Raw genomic sequence first — 22,594 nt, forward strand, 5'->3', positions numbered from 1 at the left:
TTTAGTGTATACGGTGATTCCTTTAGCCTTTGCTTAGATGGATTATCTAGAGTATTAGATAGATGTGTCAGTATAAACCTTTATTGAATTTTGAAAAATGTCACTTTATGGTTAAACAAGGGATTGTACTAGGACATGTTGTGTCTAACACTGGCATTTCTGTAGATCCAGCAAAGGTGGATGTTATTTCTAGTTTACCTTACCCCTCTTCTGTGAGGGAGGTCCGTTCTTTCCTTGGTCACGCAGGTTTTTACAGGAGGTTCATTAAGGACTTCAGTAAGGTAGCACTTCTCTTATCCAGACTACTGCAGAAAGATATTGAGTTTGAGTTCAGTAAAAATTGCAAACAAGCGTTTGATAAGCTGAAGACCGCACTAACTCAAGCTCCAATTGTGAGAGGACCAGACTGGAGCCAACCATTTGAAATAATGTGTAATGCTTGCAACCATGCCGTAGGAGCAGCACTGGCTCAGCGTGAAGGTAAGGATCCTTTTGTTATTGCTTACGTGTCTAAAACCTTAGATGCTGCTCAGTCGAATTACACTACTACTGAGAAAGAGCTTCTTGCTATTGTTTTCGCTCTGGATAAATTCCGAGCCTATTTACTTGGTACTAAAGTAGTAGTGTATTCAAACCACGCAGCTCTAAAGTATTTATTAGCTAAAAAGGAGTCCAAACCAAGGCTTATACGTTGGATACTGCTATTACAAGAATTTGATTTAGAAATTAAGGACATGAGTGGTAACCAGAATTTAGTGGCAGACCACTTGAGTCGCCTTGAACATATTACAGATGACTCCACTCCTATAGCTGATAATTTCCCATTTGATAACCTGCAAGCAGTATCTGAGATAGTCCCTTGGTATGCACCTGTAGCTAATTATCTAGTTAGCCGCACCGTCCCTCCGAACTTTTCTAAGCATTAAAGGGACAAGCTGAAAAGCGAGTCTAAATATTATATATGGGATGACCCATATTTATGGAGATGTGGCGCTGACCAGGTAATTAGACGGTGTGTGCCTCAATCAAAATTCCAGTCCATCTTAGAGGCCTGTCACTCATCTGAGAGTGGAGGACATTTTGGCCCCCAAAGAACTGCTAGAAAAATCTTAGACTGTGGATTCTGGTGGCCTACTCTTTTTAGGGACGCTGCTGAATTTTGTAGATCTTGTTTCCCATGCCAGAAATTTGGTAATATATCCAGGAGGGATGAGATGCCTCAACAGATTATGCTTTTCTGTGAAATTTTTGATGTTTGGGGCATTGACTTCATGGGTCCATTTCCAAATTCTAATGGTTATTTCTATATATTGTTAGCTGTGGATTACGTTTCCAAATGGGTGGAAGCAATTCCTACCCGCAATGATGATGCTGACACTGTTGTTTCCTTTGTGAGAAACCATATTATTTGTCACTTTGGATCACCACGAGCAACCGTGAGCGATCAAGGCACCCATTTTTGTAACAGGAGACTAACAGGATTAATGAAGAAGCATGGGATAATTCATAAAGTTGCAACAGCCTACCATCCTCAGACTAATGGGCAAGCCGAGGTGTCAAATAGAGAGATAAAGCGTATCTTGCAGAAGATAGTCAAACCTCATAGAAGAGACTGGAGCACCAGGCTACAAGATGCACTTTGGGCATACAGGACAGCATACAAAACACCCATTGGGATGAGCCCTTTCTGCTTAGTTTATCGAAAAGCTTGTCATCTCCCTGTTGAAGTAGAGCACAAAGCCTTCTGGGCAGTAAAGGAATGCAACATGGGAATTGAAAAGGCCGGAGCTGAAAGGAAGTTGCAACTGCAGGAACTGGAGAGCCTTCGCCTAGAAGCTTATGAGAACTCAAGATTATACAAGGAGAAGATGAAGGCTGTACATGATCAGCACATCAAGAGGAAAGAGTTCCAACCTGGGGACTTAGTCCTCCTCTATAAATCTCGACTGAGGCTCATGCCAGGCAAGTTGAGATCAAGATGGGAAGGTCCATACAGAGTAGAGAAGGCCGAACCGTACGGAGTTTATCACCTAAGTCATCCTTCAAGCTCTGAACTTATCAAAGTTAATGGACATCGTTTAAAGCTGTACCATGGTGAGAAGTTGAAGAAAAACAAGGAGCTTGAGATCTTCCTCTTGGAAGATCCCTACATAGCCGAAGACTGAGCTAGTGGAGCGTCCAACTTACGGACGTTAAAGCAAAGTGCTAGGTGGGAGACAACCCACCATGGTATGATCGTTCTTTTCATTATTTTTAGTTTTCTTATTCGATAACTCTTCTCTTCATTAGTACATTTCGTGCATCTGCATTTACATACCTTTATTTTAATTAAAAAAAATCAAAAAATCACGCGACGCGACCGCCTCATTGACACGTCCGCGTCGCAAGGAGATGGGAGACAATAATAATATGAACAGAGAGTTACGCAGGAGTAGGGCTGGAGGCGTGCCAATGGCACAAATCACCCCACGCGACTGCGTCATATGGGAATAATGGCCTCCAAAGCGACCGCGTGCCCCACGCGGCCGCGTGACCAGGGTTTCGACGTCAAAATGGTGGACACCCGAAAGTTGTGCTAGAGTGGTGTTGGACTAGCGCTAGACGCGCAGTCCCTTTCACGCGATCGCGTGCCCTACGTGACCGCGTCGTATCCCAATAATAGACCACTCACGCGATCGCATACCCCATGCGATCGCGTCACCCAAAATTTGGCACTAATATGATTTTGAACAGAGAGTTGTGCGAGTGCGAGGCTACCCTCGTGCCATTAGCCTAAAACGGGTCACGTGACCACGTGACCGACGTAACCGCGTCATTGAGTTTAAGCGCAAGTCGCGCGACCGCGTGCCCCACGCGACCGCGTCGCTTGCGCGGCACAGTTTTCCTAATTTGCCAATTATCATATCTTTTTCTCCCCAAATCCTATTTTTTCTTTTCCCTCCTTATTTCTTCTCCCTCCCTTCCTCCCTTCTTCCTTATTTCTCACTTTTAACTCTCTCTCACCCCCATTAACAAAGTTTTTCTTTCTCCTTCCCTCCTTACTTTTCTATTATTCTTCTTATTTTTATATGTCATCTTCTTTTCTTTTCTTTTTTCCCTTCATTATTCATATTTTCTTTTTCTTTCTTTTTCCTTTTTACTTGGTGTTATCAATTTATGTGAGTCATTATTTATTATTATATGCTTGTGGATTGTTGTAAATTTGTTTAACAATTATATATTTCTTTTTAAGGGATTACTTGCATGTTCAAATTCTTATTTTCAAGAGCTTCTTCTACATGCATGCTATGTGTTTGTGAAAAAGCCCATATGGCACTATGTACTTCTCTACATTTTTCTACTCTAATATTCAATGCTTGCTTTTCAAAAATTCCCTTTACTATTTTATTCATTGAATTTAATTGTCAACACAAACATGATGGTTAGTTACGAGTGATAACATGTTTAAATTGGACATTGAATGCTTGATATATGCTACTCATGCCTTTGCCTGCATGCCAATAAACCCCTTGCATTTATTTGTCCCCATATGCACTTGCTATATTCCCATTGATGAACTTTTCACATGTAGTCCGGACCATGTGTTAACGCCATTCTTCTTTATTGTGCATTGATTATCACTTACATCACCCTCTTCCTTGCTCTATCCCTTTAAATTTAATTTACTTTCTCTTCCCTTTTTCAGGATGGCCACCAAGAAAGGAAAAGAGAAAGCTACTCCCAAACAACTAGCAAGAAGAGGTACAAAGAGAGCATTAGTGGCTGAACCCTCTTCAACTGCGATAAAGCCCTCAACAAAGAAAATTAAGAGGATCATAAAGGTTGATGATAAAGAAAAAGCCTTCTCAGCAAAGGATACTGCGCGATTCCCCAATCGCTACTGTGAGCAGATGTTCCCCATCCTGGCTGAAAGGAGTTACAGCAACGAATACCTTCTTCTCCTCCCGCCAAATATTGCTACCTTTGTTGAGCCGCAAATTGCCCAAAGACAATGGGGTTTCCTACAAAGACAGCCAAGGCAGGTCAATCTTTCTTGGGTAGTCGAGTTCTACTCCAACTTCCACCTGCCAACCCTGCAGTCTGTCTATGTCCGTCAGAAACAAGTCCCCATTACAGAAGAGGCCATTCAAAAAGTTCTAAGTCTTCCCCCTGTTCCAGAAGGACTGGACGCCTTTCAAGAAGCCGTAATCAAGTGCCAGATGTACCAATTGGACTGGGACGCCGTTCTCAGAGTTATCACACTACCTGGCAGCAGATGGATCTACGGATACCATCGTACCCGCCCTAAGGGAATTTCAGCTTCAGCACTTACCTTGGAGGCTCGCGTATGGGCACAGATTATGTCCCATTACGTCTTTCCGAACACTCACGAGTCCTCCTTCACTACGGACATGGCCGTTCTACTATGGTGCATCCTTACAGACCAACCTCTGAATCTACCAAGACATCTCCGGAATGCCATGGGACACGTACAAATCACGGGCAACTTACCTTTTCCCGCCCTGGTCTCAGATCTTGTCTCAGATCTTGTCTCAGCAGCCGGAGTCTCCTACAGAGCTGGGGACACCAAAGCCATGCTTCCACGGGATGATTAGTTTGTCCCCAACGGGAAGTACCTTAGACTTCCAGCAGCCACTATTAGCCAGCCCACTGAACCAATTGAAGATATTCTTTCTTCAAAACTACAGGCACCTACAACAGCCCAACTGCTCCATCAGATACTTGAAAAGTTGGATCGGCAGGAACAGAAAGCTAAGCTGAGATAGCGCCGTAACAAGCACCGATTCACATACCTCAAAAAGCTGATTATGGGAAAATTCAAGGACTCAGACACCCCGGACTCCATTTCTTTTACCAGCATAGGAAGCCATGATGGTTCCGACTGTGGAGATACTGCTACCAGCCCACCTTTGTTCTTAACAGATGGCACCGAGGACGGTGCAAAGCCTTAAGTGTGGGGAGGTCGGTCTGTACCTGACTTCCGGAGGTAATTTCTCTTCCCTAGCACCAATAAATTAGGATATTTAGTTAGATTTTTCTTTTGTAGAATAGGATAAATTGCATAGTAATAGATTAGTTGCATACATGTTCTGCTTGATTAAAAAGACAATAAGTTTCTTCTAAGACCCTATCTTTGGAACAAAATTTCACTAATTTTAATTAAAACTTTTATGTTAAATTTGCTTGAAGTTGTATTTGGAACATATTTTTGAGCTAAAGAACACACAACCTGTGAGATTTGAGCCTTTATGAATGGTTACATTATTTAACCATAATTATTTTATTCTTGTGTGTTTACTTCTCTATGATTGTAATCTATATTTTGTTTCATCCTATATGCCCAATATTTATTATATTTATATGTTTGCATATAATTGAGGCCATTATTTGTTTAGCTCACTTATCGAAATAAAGCCTACCCTTTCAATTACCTTTGGTAGCCACTTTGAGCCTTTAAATCCCATTTGTTCTATATTTTACCACATTACTAGCCTTAAGCGGAAAAATAAGTATATACCCCAAATTGAATCTTTGGTTAGCTTAAGATAAAATTGTGTGTGTTATTTAAGTATGGGAAATTGTAGGAACAAAGGATAATAAGGGAATGAGTCATGATAATATTATGGGAATTTGGATACCTACTCATGTGAAACTATAAGAATTAAAACTCTATGTGCATTGATAAGCTATGTTATTTTTATGTTTCTATGTTTATGAAAAAAATAAAAAAATAAATATAAAATATATTCAACAAATAAATAAGGGGACAAAATTACCCCAATGCTAAGTCAAGCATTCAAAGATCAATGCATGTATGATAAAATTAAAATAAAAGATTGAAACATGAGTATGGAATGTGAAAGGAAATTTCTGGGTAGCTAGGTATGAATTTTAAAAGTTACATAGAATATATATAGGTTATGTTAAAGCTTGGGTTAATTGAAGATTCAATTTATAAGCTTACTTAGCCATATATGCATCCTTACCCTTGTCTTGGCCCCATTACAACCTTGAAAAGACCTCATGATGTTTGCATTGGTATATTAAATGTTGTTGATTGGTTAGGAGAAGAACAAAAATTAGAGAGCATGATTAGAGAAGGATAAAGTGATGACCTTATACACTAGAGAGACTAGAGTGTACATACATCATCAGTGAAGGTTCCATGCTTGAATTTCTATATTCCCTGCTTTCATGAGCTATCTTCTTGTATTTTCATCTGTTCTTACTGTATAAGAATTGAGTTAGTGGAATTTGATTTGTAATTATTTTGAAGAGCTTATTTACTTTAGATCAAGTGGACAAGAATCATATAGTTGCATTCGCATATATAGGCTGCATTGCATTTCATAGGTTTTACATGTTCTTACTCATTCATTTTGTCTCCTGCAGCTAAGCATGAGGACATGCTAATGTTTAAGTGTGGGGAGGTTGATAAACCACTATTTTATGGTTTATATTGTGTTTAATTATGTGGTTTTATCATGATCTTTACCCACTTATTCATTAAATAAGCATGCATTTATAATTCCTTCCTAAAGTTATTGCATGATTGAAAACTTGCTTCCTAGAGACTTTTAATTATGTATTTTATTTCTCTTTTATTCCATTTGATGTCGTGATCTGTGTGTTAAGTGTTTCAGGCTTTATAGGGCATGAATGAGTTAGAGATTGGAAAGGGAGCTTGCAAAAATGGAAGAAACACAAGAAATTGAGGAGATGACCAGCGAGAAGCGACGCGGCCGCATGGATGACGCGACCGCGCGGCATGGAATAGCACGAGTGACGCGGTCGCATGGATGACACGACCGCGTGGCAAAGCAGAAAGCCGAATGACGCGGCCACATGGATGACGTGACCGCGTGACATGCGCGATCTGCATAATCTGCAGAATCGCTGGGGGCAATTTCGGGCCTTATTTTGACCCAATTTTTGGCCCAGAAAAGCATACTAGGGCCAGAGAACATGCAGAAACCAACAACAACATTCATTCCGCATAGTTTTAGTTTTCAGATCTAGTTTTACTCCTCCTCTAGGTTTTCTCTCTACACATTCATAGTTTTTAGGATTCATTATTTTTCATTGTTTTTGCATTGGGATATTGAGAAGAGTTATTGCCTCATCAAGACTTCGACATTCTAGTTTGTTCTCTTTACTTGTCTCTTACTCTTCCATGTTCCTTAATTTACTTAATTTTACTATTGGGTTATTTTAGCATTTATTAATACAAGAATCACTTTTATTTTTAATTAATCTTTTGATTATTATTTATCATATCTTTCTTTAATTCCCTTTCTTATGTTATGAATTTTACATTTACAATGAGCGAGTAGTTCCCTAACTTGATGGGGAGTTCATTGAAAGGAACCCTTGAGTTGGGATGCTCAAGAGAAAGATTGTAATTGGGTTTATTGTTGGATTGCTCTCTAGTCATTAACACCAATCCTCCCAAGAGCGGATTGGAACTTGTGGATAGAAATAGCATTCCAGCTTGTTTGACTTTCCCTTACTTAGTAAGGGACAACTAAACATAATAACCCTCAATTGTCAATTAATCTTGAGAGTACTCCAACAAGAATAGGTCTTCCAGCTAATCAACTCCCAGTCAAGGCTTTTATTTAAATTTATATAAATTCTCTAAATTAATTTTCTGCCATTCAACTCAAACCTTTTTTAAAACATCTGATTAATAAAATAGCACACTTTTCTACAGCTCGTTGGGAGACAACCTGGGATTCATACTCCCAGTATTCTAATTTTAATTTCTATGACACCCTTCTAAATTGATAAGCAGATGTCTGGTTGGTTGAGAACTATACTTGCAACGCATATTTTATAATCATTCTTAACTCGCTAATTTCCGCAAGCATCAAGTTCCCTAATGAGGAACCAAAGGAATCTGAGGCTCATATAGAGGCCATAGAGATTCCACTGAACTTACTGTTGCCATTCATGAGCTTTTATGAGTATTCTTCCTCTGAAGAGGATGAAGATATTATTGAAGAGCAAGTTGCTCAATATCTAGGAGCAATCATGAAGCTGAATGCCAAGTTATTTGGTAATGAGACTTGGGAGGATGAACCCCCCATTACTAATCAATGAACTAAATGATCTGGTTTAACTGAAATTACCTCAAAAGAAACAGGATCCTGGAAAGTTCTTAATACCTTGTACCATAGGCACCATGACCTTTGAGAAAGCTCTGTGTGACCTGGGGTCAGGGATAAACCTCATGCCCCTATCTGTAATGGAGAAACTAGGGATCTTTGAGGTACAAGTTGCAAGAATCTCACTAGAGATGGCAGACAATTCAAGGAAATAGGCTTATGGACTAGTAGATGATGTCTTGGTGAAGGTTGAAGGCCTGTACATCCCTGTTGATTTTATAATCCTAGACACTGGGAAGGATGAGGATGAATCCATCATCCTAGGAAGACCCTTCCTAGCTACAGCAAGAGCTATGATTGATGTGGACAGAGGAGAGTTAGTCCTTCAATTGAATGAGGACTACCTTGTGTTTAAGGCTCAAGGATCTTCTTTTGTAACCATGGAGAGGAAGCATGAAAAGCTTCTCTTAATACATAGTGAAACAGAGCCCCCACACTCAACTTCTAAGTTTGATGTTGGGAAGCCATCATTAAGCTCTAAATTTCTGTGAAGCTCTCTAAGAGCTCACTGTCAAGCTATTGACATTAAAGAAGCACTTGTTGGGAGGCAACCTAATGTTATTTAATTATATTTATTTGTTTTCCATTGTTATTTTATGTTTTCTTTAGGTTGATGATCATGTGAAGTCACAAAAACAAATGAAAAATAAAAAAACAGAATGAAAAACAGCATCAAAAATAGAACACCCTGGAGGACAGGCTTACTGTCGTTTAAACGCCAGTAAGGATAGCAGAATGGGCGTTAAACGCCAGCATGGGCAGCACTCTGGGCGTTTAACGCCAGAAAGGGCTGTCTGCCATCTGGCTGGCATTAAACGCCAGAAATGGGCATCTGGCTGGCGTTTAATGCCAGAAATGGGCAGCAGACTGGCTTTTAATTCCAGGAAAGGTAGCAGAGTTGGCGTTAAACGCCAGATTTGGTACAGAATGGGCGTTTGAATGCCAGAATGGTGCAGGGACTCAAATTTCTTGACACTACAAGATCTCCACCAACCCCACCTCTTCTTCTCTCCTCTTCACACCTTTCCATATCACTCTTCCCCAAACACCCTTGACCAATCCCATCAATAACTCTTCCCCAAATACCCCTCACCTATCAAATCTTACCCTCTTTTCCATAATCTCTTCACCACTCACTTCCACCCATCATAAAACCTCACCTACCTCACCATTCAAATTCAAACCATTTCCCTCCCAAACCCAACCCCTCATAGACGGCTACCCTCTCTCCCTTACCCTATAAATACCCCTCCTTACCACCTTTAATTTTACACATCATACACATTACACCCCACTTGGCCGAACCCTCTCCTCACCTCCATCTCCCTCATTTCTTCTTCTTCTACTTATTTCTTTCTTCGTTTGCTCGAGGACGAGCAAACATTCTAAGTTTGGTGTAGAAAAAGCATTGCTTTTTTTTTTGTTTTTCATAACCTTTAATGGAACCTAAGGCCGGAGAAACCTCTAGAAAGAGGAAAGGGAAGGCAATTGCTTCCACCTCCGAGTCATGGGAGATGGAGAGATTCATCTCAAAGGTCCATCAAGACCACTTCTATGAAGTTGTGGCCAAGAAAAAGGTGATCTCCGAGGTCCCCTTCAAGCTCAAAAAGAGTGAATATCCGGAGATTCGACATGAGATTCGAAGGAGAGTGGTGCACGAAATTGTGATCTCCAGGCTCGAACAAATCCTGGTAATGGCTCCAGAGCTTGGTGCTCTGATCTTAATTCATAATTGTCACAACTTCGATACAACTAACCAGCAAGTGCACTGGGTCGTCCAAGTAATACCTTACGTGAGTAAGGGTCGAATCCCATGGAGATTGTTGGTATGAAGCAAGCTATGGTCACCTTGTAAATCTCAGTCAGGCGGATATAAAATAATCATGGAGTTTTCGAATAATAAATAATAGAATAGGGATAGAGATACTTATGTAATTCATTGGTGAGAATTTCAGATAAGCGAATGGAGATGCTTTTCGTTCCTCTGAACCTCTGCTTTCCTGCTATCTTCATCCAGTCAGTATTACACCTTTCCATGGCGGGCTTTATGTGATACATCACCACTGTCACTGGCTACTTTCGGTCATCTCTCGGGAAAATGATCCAATGTCCTGTCACGGCACGGCTAATCGTCTGGAGGCATCACCCTTGTCAATGGCTTCATCTTATCCTCTCAGTGAATAATATGCTCACGCACCCTGTCACGGCACGGCTATTCATCTGTCGGTTCTCGATCATGCTGGAATAGGATTTACTATCCTTTTGCGTCTGTCACTAACGCCATGCAATCGCGAGTTAGGAGCTCGTCACAGTCATCCAATCATTGAATCCTACTCGGAATACCACAGACAAGGTTTAGACTTTCCGGATTCTCTTGAATGCCGCCATCATTCTAGCTTATGCCACGAAGATTCTGGTTAGGAGATCTAAGAGATACTCATTCTAGCTTAATTCATGTAGAACAGAAGTGTTTGTCAGGCACGCGTTCATAAGGGAGAAGGATGATGAGCGTCACACATAATCATCACCTTCATCACGTTCTTGGGTGCGAATGGATATCTTAGAAGCGAAATAAGAAGAATTGAATAGAAAACAGTAGTACTTTGCATTAATCTTTGAGGAACAGCAGAGCTCCACACCTTAATCTATGGAGTGTAGAAACTCTACCGTTAAAAATACATAAGTGAAAGGTCCAGGCATGGCCGAGATGGCCAGCCCCCTAAACGTGATCACAGGATCAGAATACAATCCAGGATGCCTAATACAATAGTAAGAGGTCCTATTTATAATAAACTAGCTACTAGGGTTTACATGAGTAAGTATTTGATGTATAAATCCACTTCCGGGGCCCACTTGGTGTGTGTTTGGGCTGAGCTTAAGTGTTGCACGTGCAGAGGCCATTTGTGGAGTTGAACACCAGTTTTTGTGCCAGTTTGGGCGTTCAACTCTGGTTTTGGATCCTTTTCTGGCGCTGGACGCCAGATTTGGGTAGAAAGCTGGCGTTGAACGCCAGTTTATGTCGTCTATTCTTGGCCAAAGTATGGACTATTATATATTGCTGGAAAGCCCTGGATGTCTACTTTCCAACGCAATTGGAAGCGCGCCATTTCGAGTTCTGTAGCTCCAGAAAAATCCACTTTGAGTGCAGGGAGGTCAGAATCCAACAGCATCAGCAGTCCTTTTTCAACCTCTGAATCTGATTTCTGCTCAAGTCCCTCAATTTCAGCCAGAAAATACCTGAAATCACAGAAAAACACACAAACTCATAGTAAAGTCCAGAAATGTGAATTTAACACAAAATCTATTAAAAACATCCCTAAAAGTAACTAGATCCTACTAAAAACATACTAAAAACAATGTCAAAAAGCGTATAAATTATGCGCTCATCACAACACCAAACTTAAATTGTTGCTTGTCCCCAAGCAACTGAAAATCAAAGTAGGATAAAAAGAATAGAATATACTATAAATTCCAAACTATCAATGAAACAGAGCTTCAATCATATGAGCGGGACTTATAGCTTTTTGCCTCTTGAATAGTTTTGGCATTTCACTTTATCCATTGAGGTTCAGAATGATTGGCATCTATAGGAACTTCAGATTTCGAATAGTGTTATTGACTCTCTTAGTTCAGTATGATGATTCTTGAACACAGCTTCTGTATGAGTCTTGGCCGTGGCCCTAAGCACTTTGTTTTCCAGTATTACCACCGGATACATAAATGCCACAGACACATAATTGGGTGAACCCTTTCAGATTGTGACTCAGCTTTGCTAAAGTCCCCAATTAGAGGTGTCCAGGGTTCTTAAGCACACTCTTTTTTTTTGCTTTGGACCTTGACTTTAACCGCTCAGTCTCAAGTTTTCACTTGACACCTACACGCCACAAGCACATGGTTAGGGACAGCTTGGTTTAGCCGCTTAGACCAGGATTTTATTCCTTTAGGTCCTCCTATCCACTGATGCTCAAAGCCTTGGGATCCTTTTTATTTGCCCTTGCCTTTTGGTTTTAAGGGTTGTTGGCTTTTTGCTCTTGCCTCTTGGTTTTAAGAGCTTTGGCTTTTTCTGCTTGCTTTTTCTTTTTCTTCTAAAATTTTTTTTTTCATTTTTTTTTCGCCTATTTTTTTTCTGCAAGCTTTGTTCTTTGCTGGTTTTTCTTGCTTCAAGAATCATTTTTATGATTTTTCAGATTATCAAATAACATGTCTCCTAGTCATCATTCTTTCAAGAGCCAACATATTTAACATTCTTAAACAACAACTTCAAAAGACATATGCACTGTTCAAGCATACATTCCGAAAACAAGAAGCATTGTCACCACATCAATATAATTGAGCTAAGTTCAAGGATAAATTCGAAACTCATGTACTTCTTGTTCTTTTGATTTAAAACAGTTTTTATTTAAGAGAGGTGATGGATTCATAGGACATTCATAACTTTAAGACATAGTTACTACTACTAATGATCATGTAATGAAGACACAAACATAGATAAGCACATAACATAGAAAATGAAAAACAGAGAAAGCAAGAACAAGGAATGAATCCACCTTAGTGATGGTGGCGTTTCCTTCTTGAGGAACCAATGATGTCCTTAAGCTCCTCTATGTCTCTTCCCTGCCTTTGTTGCTCCTCCTTCATTGCTTTTTAGATCTTCTCTGATTTCATCAATGGTGATGGAGTGCTCTTGATGTTCCACCCTTAGTTGCTTCCAATAATTGTGTGGAAGAAAATGAATCCCCTGAGGTATCTCAGGGATCTCTTGATTTGCAGTCAAATGTTCTACCACTGAGCTATAGACCCTTGATGGAAGCTTTTGTCTTCCCTTTCCTCTTTCTAGAGGTTTCTCTGGCCTTAGGTGCCATCAAGGGTTATGGAAAAAACAAAAAAGCTATGATTTTACCACACCAAACTTAGAATGTTGCTCGCCCTCGAGCAAAAGAAGAAAGAATAGAAGAATAAGAAGATATGGAGGAGATGGAGGGATCTGTGTATGGATGTGAGTGGTGAATGGAGAACAGAAGGGATGGTCATAAATGGAGAGAGAGAGGGTGAGGTGGGTGAGGGATTCACAGATCCTGAGATGATCCTGTGGTGTCCACAGATCTTGAGGTGATCCTGTGGTGTCCACAGATCCTGAGGTGTCAAGGCATTTACATCCCTGCACCAATTTAGGCATGCAAAATGCCCTTGCACACAACTCTGGGCGTTCAGCGCCAGGTTGGTGCCCATTTTGGGCGTTCAACGCCCATTTGCTGCCATTTCTGGCGTTAAACGCCAGAACCATGCTTGTTCTGGGCGTTCAGCGCCAGAACCATGCTCTGTTCTGGCGTTTGAACGCCAGACAGATGCTCCTCCAGGGTGTGATTTTTCTTCTGCTATTTTTGACTCCGTTTTCATTTTTTATATTTATTTTGTGACTCCACATGATCATGAACATAAGAAAACATGAAAAACAATAAAAATAAGAATTAGATAGACATTGGGTTGCCTCCCAACAAGCGCTTCTTTAATGTCAATAGCTTGACAGTGGGCTCTCATGGAGCCTCACAGATGTGCAGAGCTTTGTTGAGACTCTCCAACACCAAACTTAGTGTTTGGATATGGGAGTTCAACACCAAACTTAGAGTTTGGTTGTGGCCTCCCAACACCAAACTTAGAGTTTGACTGTGGGGGCTCTGCTTGACTCTGCTTGGAGAGAAGCTTTTTCTGCTTCCTCTCCATGGTTGCAGAGGGAGATCCTTGAGTTTTAAACACAAGGGAGTTCTCATTCCATTGAAGGAATATTTCACCTCTGTCAACATCAATCACAGCTCTTGCTGTGGCCAGGAAAGGTCTTCCTAGGATGATGGATTCATCCTCTTCCTTTCCAGTATCCAGGACTATGAAATCAGCAGGGATGTAAAGGCCTTCAACCTTTACTAACACGTCCTCTACTTGTCCATAAGCCTGTTTTCTTGAGCTGTCTTCCATCTCTAGTGAGATTTTAGCAACTTGCACCCCATAGATTCCCAGTTTCTCTATTACAGAAAGGGGCATGAGGTTTATCCCTGAACCAAGGTCAAACAGAGCCTTAAAGATCATGGTGCCTATGGTACAAGGTAATATGAACTTTCCAGGATCCTGTCTCTTTTGAGGCAATGTCAGTTGATCCAGATCACTTAGTTCATTGATGAACAAGGGAGGTTCAACTTCCCATGTATCAATGCCAAATAATTTGGCATTCAGCTTCATGATTGCACCAAGAAACTTGGCAGTTTGCTCTTCAGTAACATCCTCATTCTCTTCAGAAGAGGAATACTCATCAGAGCTCATGAAGGGCATAAGGAGGTTCAATGGAATCTCTATGGTCTCTAGATGAGCCTCAGAGTCCTTTGGTTCCTCAGAGGGAAGCTCCTTATTGATCACTGGACGTCCCAGAAGGTCTTCCCCCTTGGGATTCACGTCCTCTCCTCTCCTCACAGGTTCGGCCATGGTGCTTATGTCAATGGCCTTGCACTCTCCTTTTCGATTTTCTTCTGTATTGCTTGGGAGAGTACTAGGAGGGATTTCAGTGATCCTTTTACTCAGCTGGCCCACTTGTGCTTCCAAATTTCTAATGGAAGACCTTGTTTCATTCATGAAACTTACAGTGGCCTTGGACAGATCAGAGACAAAGTTTGCTAAATTAGAAGTATTTTGTTCAGAGTTCTCTGTCTGTTGCTGAGTTGATGATGGAAAAGGCTTGCTATTGCTAAACCTGTTTCTTCCACCATTATTAAAGCCTTGTTGGGGCTTTTGATCCTTCCATGAGAAATTTGGATGATTTCTCCATGTTGAGTTATAGGTGTTTCCATAAGGTTCACCTAAGTAATTTACCTCTGCTATTGCAGGGTTCTCAGGATCATAGGCTTCTTCATCAGAAGAAGCTTCTTGAGTACTGTTGGATGCAGCTTGCCTTCCATTCAGACTCTGAGAGATCATATTGACTTGCTGAGTCAATATTTTATTCTGAGCCAATATGGCATTCAGAGTATCAACTTCAAGAACTCCCTTCTTCATAGGCGTCCCATTATTCACAGGATTCCTTTCAGAAGTGTACATGAACTGGTTATTAGCAACCATGTCAATGAGTTCTTGAGCTTCTGCAGGCGTTTTCTTTAGGTGAATGGATCCACCTGCAGAAGTGTCCAGTGACATCTTTGATAGCTCAGATAAACCATCATAGAATATATCTAGGATGGTCCATTCTGAAAGCATGTCAGAAGGACACTTTTTGGTCAATTGTTTGTATCTTTCCCAAGCTTCATAGAAGGATTCACCTTCTTTCTGTCTGAAGGTTTGAACATCAGCTCTAAGCTTGCTCAGCTTTTGAGGAGGAAAGTACTTGGCTAAGAAAGCCGTGACCAGCTTATCCCAAGAGTTCAGGCTGTCTTTGGGTTGAGAATCCAACCACAATCTAGCTCTGTCTCTTACAGCAAAAGGGAAAAGCATGAGCCTGTAGATTTCAGGATCTACTCCATTAGTCTTAACAGTATCACATATCTGCAAGAATTCAGTTAAGAACTGAAAAGGATCTTCAGATGGAAGTCCATGAAACTTGCAGTTCTACTGCATCAGAGAAACTAATTGAGGTTTCAGCTCAAAGTTGTTTGCTCCAATGGCAGGAATGGAGATGCTTCTTCCATGTAAATTGGAATTAGGTGCAGTAAAGTCACCAAGCATCTTCCTTACATTATTATTATTTTCAGCTGCCATCTCCTCTTCCTGTTCGAAATTTTCTGAAAGGTTTTCTCTAGATTATTGTAATTTAGCTTCTCTTAATTTTCTCTTCAGAGTCCTTTCAGGTTCTGGATCTGCTTCCACAAGAATGTTCTTATCCTTGCTCCTGCTCATATGACAAAGAAGAAGGCACAGAAAAATAATAATAATAATAATAGAGATCCTTTATACCACAGTATAGGGATCCCTGTGTGAGTAGAAGAAGAGGGGGAGACAAAGAATATAATATAATGGAAGAAACACAACTGTGAGGAGGCTAGATATGTGAGATGAGATGTTAGGATATGAATGAATAAATAGAGTAAGATGGGGGAGGGAAAATTTTCGAAAATTATTTTGAAAAAGAGTTAGTGATTTTTGAAAATAGTTTTTGAAAAATGTTTAATATTTTTTTCGAAAATTTTTGAAATCAAAAATAAAAATAAAAACAATTAGTTAATTAAAAAAGAAATTTTGAAAAAGAGGGAAGATATTTTCGAAAATTAGAGAGAGAGAGTTAGTTAGGTAGTTTTGAAAAAGTTAAGAAACAAACAAAAAGTTAGTTAGTTAGTTGAAACAAATTTTGAAAAGATAAGAAGTTAGGAAGTTAGAAAAGATATTTTGAAAAGATATTTTTTGAAAAAGATAAGATAAGTAGATATTTTTGAAAAGATATGATTGAAATTAGTTTTGAAAAAGATTTGATTTTTAAAATCACAATTAATGACTTGATTCATAAGAAATCACAAGATATGATTCTAGAACTTAAAGTTTGAATCTTTCTTAACAAGCAAGTAACAAACTTCAAATTTTTGAATCAAAACATTAATTGTTCATGTTATTTTCGAAAATTTGGTATAAAAATAAGAAAAAGATTTTTGAAAAATATTTTTTTAATTTTCGAAAATAACTAAGAATTTTGAAAAAGATTTGATTTTTGAAAAAGATTTTGAAAAAGATAAGATTTTCAAATTGAAAATTTGGTTTGACTCATAAGAAACAACTTGATTTTTTTAAAAATTTTTGAAAAAGTCAACTCAAATTTTCGAATTTGATGAGAGAAAAAGGGAAAGATATTTTTTTGATTTTTGAAATTTTTATGAAAAACATGAAAATTATGCAATGCATGAAATTTTTAGATCAAAACAATGAATGCATGCAAGAATGCTATGAATGTCAAGATGAACACCAAGAACACCATGAATGTCAAGATGAACATCATAGACACAATTTTGAAAAAACTTTTAATGCAAAGAAAACATGCAAGACACCAAACTTAGAATTCTTTAATGCTTACGCACTAAGAATTCAAGAATGCATATGATAAACATGAAAAGACACAAAACAAAAAATCATCAAGATCAAACAAGAAGACTTACCAAGAACAACTTGAAGATCATGAAGAACACCATGAATGCATGAAATTTTCGAAAAATGCAAGATGCACATGCAATTGACACCAAACTTATGATATGACTCAAGACTCAAACAAGAAACATGAAATATTTTTTATTTTTGTGATTTTCTAAATTTTTTTTGGATTTTTATTTTATATTTTTCGAAAAATTATATGAAAAATAAAAAATAAGGATTCCAAAATTTTCAACATGAATTCCAGGAATCTTATGCTCTAAAGCTCCAATCAAAGGGTCAGGCATGGCTTAATAGCCAGCCAAGCTTTAGTATGTAACTCAGACATGACACGCCTGACATTCCTTACATTCAACAGCCAATTGGCTAAGAAAGATAAAGAAGCTCTTCTCTTGAGTATAAGGATTGAGACATGGCTTTACAGCCAGCCAGGCTTCATCATGCTTCATGAAACACTAGAATTCATTCTTAAAAATTCTGAAGCCATAGAATAATTTATTTTTGAAAACATTTTTTTTTTCAAAAACAAAGGAGAAAATTTTGAAAGATTTTTGAAAAATTTTTGAAAATAAAACAAAAAGAAAATTACCTAATCTGAGCAACAAGATGAACCGTCAGTTGTCCAAACTCGAACAATCCCCGGCAACGGCGCCAAAAACTTGGTGCACGAAATTGTGATCTCCAGGCTAGAACAAATCCTGGTAATGGCTCCAGAGCTTGGTGCTCTGATCTTAATTCATAATTGTCACAACTTCGATACAACTAACCAGCAAGTGCACTGGGTCGTCCAAGTAATACCTTACGTGAGTAAGGGTCGAATCCCACGGAGATTGTTGGTATGAAGCAAGCTATGGTCACCTTGTAAATCTCAGTCAGGCGGATATAAAATAATCATGGAGTTTTCGAATAATAAATAATAGAATAGGGATAGAGATACTTATGTAATTCATTGGTGAGAATTTCAGATAAGCGAATGGAGATGCTTTTCGTTCCTCTGAACCTCTGCTTTCCTGCTATCTTCATCCAGTCAGTCTTACTCCTTTCCATGGCTGGCTTTATGTGATACATCACCACTGTCACTGGCTACTTTCGGTCATCTCTCGGGAAAATGATCCAATGCCCTGTCACGGCACGGCTAATCGTCTGGAGGCATCACCCTTGTCAATGGCTTCATCTTATCCTCTCAGTGAATAATATGCTCACGTACCCTGTCACGGCACGGCTATTCATCTGTCGGTTCTCGATCATGCTGGAATAGGATTTACTATCCTTTTGCGTCTGTCACTAATGCCCTGCAATCGCGAGTTAGGAGCTCGTCACAGTCATCCAATCATTGAATCCTACTCGGAATACCACAGACAAGGTTTAGACTTTCCGGATTCTCTTGAATGCCGCCATCATTCTAGCTTACGCCACGAAGATTCTGGTTAGGAGATCTAAGAGATACTCATTCTAGCTTAATTCATGTAGAACAGAAGTGTTTGTCAGGCACGCGTTCATAAGGGAGAAGGATGATGAGCGTCACACATAATCATCACCTTCATCACGTTCTTGGGTGCGAATGGATATCTTAGAAGCGAAATAAGAAGAATTGAATAGAAAACAGTAGTACTTTGCATTAATCTTTGAGGAACAGCAGAGCTCCACACCTTAATCTATGGAGTGTAGAAACTCTACCGTTAAAAATACATAAGTGAAAGGTCCAGGCATGGCCGAGATGGCCAGCCCCCTAAACGTGATCACAGGATCAGAATACAATCCAGGATGCCTAATACAATAGTAAGAGGTCCTATTTATAATAAACTAGCTACTAGGGTTTACATGAGTAAGTATTTGATGTATAAATCCACTTCCGGGGCCCACTTGGTGTGTGTTTGGGCTGAGCTTAAGTGTTGCACGTGAAGAGGCCATTTGTGGAGTTGAACACCAATTTTTGTGCCAGTTTGGGCGTTCAACTCTGGTTTTGGATCCTTTTCTGGCGCTGGACGCCAGATTTGGGTAGAAAGCTGGCGTTGAACGCCAGTTTATGTCGTTTATTCTTGGCCAAAGTATGGACTATTATATAGTTCTGGAAAGCCCTGGATATCTACTTTCCAACGCAATTGGAAGCGCGCCATTTCGAGTTCTGTAGCTCCAGAAAATCCACTTTGAGTGCAGGGAGGTCAGAATCCAACAGCATCAGCAGTCCTTTTTCAACCTCTGAATCTGATTTCTGCTCAAGTCCCTCAATTTCAGCCAGAAAATACCTGAAATCACAGAAAAACACACAAACTCATAGTAAAGTCCAAAAATGTGAATTTAACACAAAATCTATTAAAAACATCCCTAACAGTAACTAGATCCTACTAAAAACAATGTCAAAAAGCGTATAAATTATCCGCTCATCAGAGAGGTTGGGAAATTCTCACCAACCCCATTCAACAAGTCGGGATCTTAAAGGTTCAAGAGTTCTATGCTAATGCATGGATCACTAGAAACCCTGACCAAGGTGTGAACCCGAACCCAAAGAATTGGCTCACAATGGTTCAGGGTAAATACTTGGATTTCAGTTCGGAAAATGTGAGGCTAGCATTCAAATTGCCAATGATGCAAGGAGACCCTCACCCTTTCACTAGAAGGGTCAACTTTGATCAAAGGTTAGACCAAGTCCTTAGGGACATTTACGTGGAAGGTGCTCAATGGAAGAGAGACTCAAGAGGCAAGCCGGTTTAACTAAGAAGGCTTGACCTCAAACCCGTGGCTAGGGGATGGTTGGAGTTCATCCAACGCTCTATCATTCCTACTAGTAACCGGTCTGAAGTTACTGTAGACCGGGCTATTATGATCCATAGTATCATGATTGGAGAGGAAGTAAAAGTTCATGAGATCATATCCTTAGAACTCTACAAGGTGGCGGATAAGCCCTCTACTTTGGCAAGGTTAGCCTTCCCTCATCCCATTTGTCACCTATGCAATTCAGCTGAAATTGTCATAGAGGAAGATATCCTCATTGAAGAGGACAAGCCCATCACTAAGAGAAGGATGGAGCAAACAAGAGAGCCCACTCATGGACCTCAACAAGAGCATGAGGAAGTTCCTCATCAAGAAATCCCTGAGATGCCTCAAGGGATGCACTTTCCTTCACAAAACTATTGGGAGCAAATTAACACTTCCTTAGGAGAACTGAGTTCCAACATGGGACAACTAAGGATGGAGCACCAAGAGCATTCCATCCTCCTCCATGAAATTAGAGAAGATCAAAGAGCCATGAGGGAGGAGAAACAAAGGCAAGAAAGAGACATAGAGGAGCTCAAGTACTCCATAAGATCTTCAAGAGGAAGAACTAGCCGCCATCACTAAGGTGGACCCATTCTTTAATTTCCTTGTTCTTATTTTCTGTTTTTTTTTTTGAAAATTATGCTTTATATTTTGTCTATGTTTGTGTCTTTATTACATGATCATTAGTGTCTAGTATCTATGTCTTAAAGTTATGAATGTCCTATGAATCCTTCACCTTTCTTAAAATGAAAAATGTTTTAATTGCAAAAGAACAAGAAGTACATGATTTCAAATTCTATCTTGAAATTAGTTTAATTATTTTGATGTGGTGGCAATACCTTTTGTTTTCTAAATGAATGCTTGAATAGTGCATATTTTTTAATTTGTTGTTTATGAATGCTAAAATTGTTGGCTCTTGAAAGAATAATGAAAAGGGAGAAATGTTATTGATAATCTAAAAAATCATAAAATTGATTCTTGAAGCAAGAAAAAGCAGTGAAAAATAAAAGCTTGCGAAAAAAAATAAAGAAAAAAGGAAAGAAAAAGAAAAAGCAAGCAGAGAAAGCCAGTAACCCTTTAAACCAAAAGGCAAGGGTAGAAAAAGGATCCAAGGCTTTGTGCATCAGTGGATAGGAGGGCTGATGTGTGAACTTTTGTTGATATAGAATTCCTCAATTGAATTCTCATTGCAAGTATAGTTCTAGATCAACAAAGAGTCCTCACATACAAAAATTTTTGGTTGTCACAAATAACAAACCCCAAATAAGAATTAACCGGAGTATTTAGACTCCGGGTCGTCTCACAAGGAATTGCAATGAAGTGGTCAATTATTGGCTATGAAGGGGTAAGGGGGTTTTTGATTGATAAGAGGGCAAGAAATCAAATGACAATAAAGTAAAATGAGCAAGTAACTAAAGAAAACAAGTAATAAAAAGAGACATTCATGGCAAAGATTGAGATAATAGGCTTTCTATCCTAGTCATGCAATGATTAATTCATCTTATTTAGTTAACTCCAACAAATAGGGAGAATGTCAAACAAGATTAATCAATCATACCACAATAATAACAAGAATTTATCTTATTACGTCATCTCCAACATTGGAAGAAGGTATCATATTATCTTCCATGAGAGAAAGTCTAATAAGACTAGCTAATCTCAATCCAAAAGTCCTAATCAACTTACTAATTAAATTTGCAAAAGATTAGCATCAATGGAAACAATATTAGCTAACAACTCTAGATCACTAACATAAGTTGGGTTTTCATGACTCAAGATTGCCCAATTACTCTCTCCAAAGCCAAGAATGCTCAAAATCTACTCTAAAGCCCAACCAAGCATTTTATCAATCACTTGGAAGGCATAAAAAGAAAGCATGGTAAATGTGCAAGAATAATAAAATCTACCAACTACCAATTTCAAGAAAAGTAAATCAACAACTCAAATCATCAATAAAAGAACATCAAACATTAAATTTCATTAAAGAAAAGATCCAATTCCAACAAAGGGCTCATGAACATAAAAAAAGACATAAAAGTAAAATTGACAAGAGAACTAAGAAGAATAGAGTAGTAGCAACAAGAAATTAAAAGGAGAAACTAAATTAAAACAAGAATTAAAAGTTGGATTTAAGAAAACTAAACCTAAACTACCCTAAAATCTAGAGAGAGGAGAGAGCCTCTCTCTCTAGAATTCTACCCTAAAACATGATGAAAAACTAAAAATATGACTACTTGGTTCCTTCCCTCTTCAATCCTTGGGTTCAATAGCATCAGAAATGGGTTGGATTGGGCCCAAAATGAGCTGCAAAATCGCTGGGGGCGATTTCATTAAAGTGGACCCACGGGCAGAATCAGCGCGCACGCGTACATGGAGCGTGCGCGCCCCTGAGCGCGAAGTAACATATGGCATATTTTATATCATTTCGAAGCCCCGGATATTAGCTTTTCAACGCAACTGGAACCGCCTCATTTGGACCTCTGTAGCTCAAGTTATGGTCATTTGAGTGCGAAGAGGTCAGGCTTGACAGCTTTACGGTTCCATCATTTCTTCATGAGTTC

General features: G+C 39.3%; 1 non-coding gene across 1 annotated transcript; it reads left to right on the top strand.

Moving 5' to 3' along the window:
- The first annotated feature begins 15,398 nt into the window (after window positions 1-15,398).
- On the top strand, window positions 15,399-15,506 carry LOC148552731 (small nucleolar RNA R71). Its single transcript, XR_015892852.1, has one exon. It is a non-coding gene; the product is annotated as a small nucleolar RNA R71 (small nucleolar RNA).
- The last annotated feature ends 7,088 nt before the right edge of the window (window positions 15,507-22,594 follow it).

The sequence above is a fragment of the Arachis ipaensis genome, chromosome B7 (genome assembly GCF_059453495.1).
Source record: "Arachis ipaensis isolate K30076 ecotype BB chromosome B7, ASM5945349v1, whole genome shotgun sequence".
In the NCBI taxonomy this organism is placed as follows: domain Eukaryota; kingdom Viridiplantae; phylum Streptophyta; class Magnoliopsida; order Fabales; family Fabaceae; genus Arachis; species Arachis ipaensis.